At 29.5% G+C, this 4,856-nt stretch overlaps 1 pseudogene; it reads right to left on the bottom strand.

Annotated features, from left to right (window-relative positions):
• Positions 1 to 4,281: 4,281 nt before the first annotated feature.
• Positions 4,282 to 4,398, bottom strand: LOC145261441 (5S ribosomal RNA; annotated as a pseudogene).
• Between the last annotated feature and the right edge of the window lie 458 nt (positions 4,399 to 4,856).

Here is a 4,856-nt window from a genome sequence, read left to right as displayed (position 1 = left end):
AAGGACTTTCACATAAAAATTTAATAAACAAAAGATACGGCAAAAATTGAATTACACTTGTAAATCATATCTAAAAAATAGCACGGTTCGTAAACTGCAGAAGTACTAAACAGATAAAAACACCCGCATTTTTGTACTTCTGCAATTATTTTTCTTTGAGTGACGCTGAGACATAAAGCGACACCCCCTCCCCCCGAAAAAAACCTCATAATTACGTCGAAACTCCCCCAAACAAATATATATTATCAACTAAATCAATTACCCAGACAGGAAAACCTAAGATCTTTCTCAAAAGAAAATCGAAGAAAAAAAAGTGAAAAAAAAAATAACAAAAAAAAACGCGTAGGAATATATCTGATATAAAAAAGCATTACTTTACCTTGTTTCTTTTTCAAAGTATTATGGAAACGATAATAAAATTCAGACAGTCAAGTGAATAGTCGAAAAATGATTTTAAAATCGTCAGTAGGAAATAAATTTTAACCTTTTGGCAAACGTGATCACACCTTACAATGAATCGACATTTATAGCCGAGACTTTAATAGAGGGCTAACGATTTAAAATATTTCGTCGAAAAATAAAATCATCCTTAGCCTAATTATTTATTTTTTTATCAATATTTGTAACTTTTACATTTATAGAAAATAAATAATTAAAACAAATCATTTTATCACCATATCTCTCGATTTGGTTAAAAACTATATCCGTTCATAACCGGAAGTGAAATATCAGTGAAAATTACTTAAAATGAGCCAGTTTAGCAAATAGTACAAAATAACTTGAATTAAAATAATTTAAATAAATTAACTTTAAATAATACTCTTAAATAGAACAATTGCATCAATTACATTACTATAATCAGTAATTTTAATTGAGCGAATTATTTAAAAAGATTTTCTTTAATATAATATGCAAAATAGATTAGTTCTATTATGTACATTGCCTTCAATATAGTGTATATATATTGATCGTGATGCTATTTATATAGAAGATCTTATAGTAAATAAAATTTATATAGATAACCGTTTTCAGCAGGCAGTTTTGTATATATTAATCAAATTGTGAACAAACAGACAGGATTACGGATTTATATATATATATAAATTTTTTTTTACTATAATAATTAAATAACTACTATAATAATTAAATACCTACAGACACTAGTGTTTCATCCTTTTGGAAATCTTCAGTGCAGCGTGTCATGATTAACACTAGTTGACCAGGTATATATATATATATATATATATATATATATATATATATATATATATATATATATATATATACCACCTTTTTGCAATTTTATAGGTTCGAAATCTCGGCGACTATTGATCAGAATTTAACAAAAGAAGGCTCGTTGGAAAGCTAGTGACATGAATTTTGTAGTGGGCTATGTATCATTTGCCCTTACTCTTGCACAAACATGGCTGTAAAAAGTGCCCAAAATAGGCTCTGAATTATGGATGCTCCCCTTAATGTTCGACATTAAGGGCAAAAGACACATAGTTCACTACACAATTCAGGTCATTACCTCTCCAACGAGCCTTCATTTGTTAAATTCTGATCATAGGATAAAGGTAAATGAAAATTTGCGGGCCTTTTGAAGATTATAACACTATTATATGGCTAAAATTTTATGACAATTGGTAAAAAAGAACCTATATTTTAAACAAATAAAATATGTCCAAATCTATCTACATTTGTATATATAGTGTCCTGTCAAGGCAGCTGATCTGGCTAAATATTGCTTGGTTGTCTACCGTGTGGCCCCAAACCTCTGACTTTGATGGAGGAGAGACTAGTTTTAGTCTCCCCCTCAATCAAGGCCAGATGTTCTGGGGGAATATTAGATATTTTGTAATTTATATTCAAAACTAGGAAAACAAATGAAACATTTTATCGCTGTAAAAGTGCCAAAAAAATAAAAAAGACTCTGAATGAGGAATGATCTTTTTAATATGGGACCTTAAGGGGAAATGTCACAGAGTCCAGTACACAAATCGGGTCATTACCTTTCCAACGAGTCTTAATTTGGTAGATTCTGATCAATAGTCGCTGATATTTGGACTTCAAAGCATTGCCAAAAAAGGTGGAATATTTCTATATATATACTCGTAGCCACATTGAATATTAAAATACTCATATTTTGGTTTTATGAGACGAAACTACATCTCGAAGATTGTAATAGTATTCTATTGTACAAATTTTCTGACAATCGGTAAATACTATATTTTTAAACACATAGGATATGCTCAAATTGCCTATATTTGTTTATATTGCGTCCTGCAGGCCAGCTTCAGTTTTGCTGCTTCGGTTGTCTTTCCTGTGGCCCTTGTTAGGCTATATATATATATATAATTACATTTTAGATTATGGATTTACAGTGGATATATACTAAGCTTTTGATAGTCTATGCGGTATGTCACCAGACGTTCTTTTACTACGGCTCGCATCCCCTTCTGGTCACGTTATGATTAGTGTAGTCTGCATATTATGATTCGCACTATATTCCTTAATCTATTTTCCCTACACATAGGGAAAAGAGCAAATAATATTTTTCTGGCTGAGATAAAAAAAGAAATGGCCGCGAAAAGTGTCCGGATGTAGCAGTTGTTGAATTTTATTCATTTGTCACTCAAGAGACTACATACCGTACACATCTTGGAGCCGTTAAACATCAGGAAATTATGTATGTATGTATGTATGTATGTATGTATGTATATATATATATATATATATATATATATATATATTATGTCTATGCATATATATTATGTTTATTTGTTTATATATACAGGGTGTCCACAAAGTCTGGCTACATTATGTAGCCAGACTTTGTGGAAGCATCTTGTAGCCATACTTTGTGGACACCCTGTATATTAGGTGTAAGTCAGTATGCACACACACACACACATATATATATATATATATATATATATATATAGTGTATGCACATACATACATACATACATACATATATATACACATATATGTATATAGTATGCGCATATATACATATAATGTATATATATAGTATGCACAGATATATTATGTATATATAATATGTATATATATATATTAGGTATATATATGCATAATAAGTATATATATTAAGCATGTATATATATATATTATGCATAGATATATATTATATATAAATATGTACATATATATGTATGCATATATAGATATACATATAATGCATGAATATTATACATATATGTATATATATATATATATATATATATATATATATAATATGTTTTTATCATAAAACATATGAAAGTAATTGCAATACTCTGCCCTCATAGTCCGCCAGCCATTGCGACTCTTAGTGCTAATAAGCAACTTTTAACACCGAGCAGAGAAAAAGAAACAACTAAATATAAATTAACAAGAAGAAATTATAATGTCCGTTGATACTGAAGACTCTTTGCTTTTAACCAAATCCAAGGGGATGCCTATAGAACTGTTTCTCAAAGAGAATCTGAGGGAACTTTCAGATTGCGGCATGTGATTCCTATCTTTGAAAAAACAAAAACAAAATAAAACAAACAAAAAATCAACGAAATAACAATAATAATAAATCTTCGACAACCTTTCTCAATCCGAATCACATCGCATATCTAATTGTTTTCCTTAGGTCAAGACGCAATGTCTCCTATCATTTTTTCTTCTGTTCTTGTGATTCCTCGCGGTTTTCGTCCCAAAGAACAATCTTCTTTGAATCGGATTATGCTACAATATCTTTTCTGCTCAGATGATATAACCTTAAAGAGATGTCATGAGATTCACTGAAAGTTTCCTACCAGTAGAATTATTCGGCAGCTTCACCTTCGAAAATGTTTGATTCTTCACAGGGCAATCACTTTCTTTGTTAACTGAATTATGAATTCCGGGATTGTAACAGCTTACTGGTTTGCTGTTTCAGCAACTACCTGATTATTTTCCACACCTTGTTATGTCGTCCTGTGTACATCCGGAGTGATTGTGGACATGTAGATCGTAAACATGCAGATTGTGGACATGTGATATATATATATATATATATATATATATATATATATATATATATATATATATATATATATATATATATATACAAGCCGGCTCCTTCAGTCTTAGACTATGGATACCCACGAAGGGTTGCTTGCGCGTGAAAATTTTGTGGCAGGGGGTGCGCAATCTCCAACCACGCCTCTTCTGAGACGACATTGTTAAATACCAGTGGCAAGTGAAGTACAGGACGACTGGAAACAAATGCCCAGATAAGCGGAAGAGCACATACAGCGCCTAGAATTCCCAAATGGTCACCCATCTGGTAGTAGCCAGGCCCAACGTCGCTTAACTTCGGTGATCTGATGAGAACCGGTGTGTCAACGTGATTATGCCGTACATATATACATATATTATGCCGTGTATATATATATATATATATATATATATATATATATATATATATATATATATATATATATATATATATATATATATATATATATATATATATATATATATATATATATATATATATATATATATATATATATATATATATATATATATATATATATATATATATATATATATATATATATATATATATATATATATATATATATATATATATATATATATATATATATATATATATATATATATATAGTAAGTTATAAAAGTGTATATGTCAATTAAGCTACACAGAATATTCCGCGTTTGATTCTCGTGAAAATGAAGCTGACAAATTCTAACAAGAATAGAAACGCGAAATATTCTCTGTAGCTTAATTGCCATATAACTTACTATCTTGCTCTTCCTATGTATTGAGCATTGTTGAAGTAAATACTGAAAATTTA

The sequence above is a fragment of the Euprymna scolopes genome, chromosome 37, assembly GCF_053919585.1.
Source record: "Euprymna scolopes isolate OS-2025 chromosome 37, ASM5391958v1, whole genome shotgun sequence".
Classification (NCBI taxonomy): Eukaryota; Metazoa; Mollusca; class Cephalopoda; order Sepiida; family Sepiolidae; genus Euprymna; species Euprymna scolopes.
The sequence above is the reverse complement of the archived record's forward strand: the minus strand, read 5'-3'. Positions and strand labels throughout refer to the sequence as shown.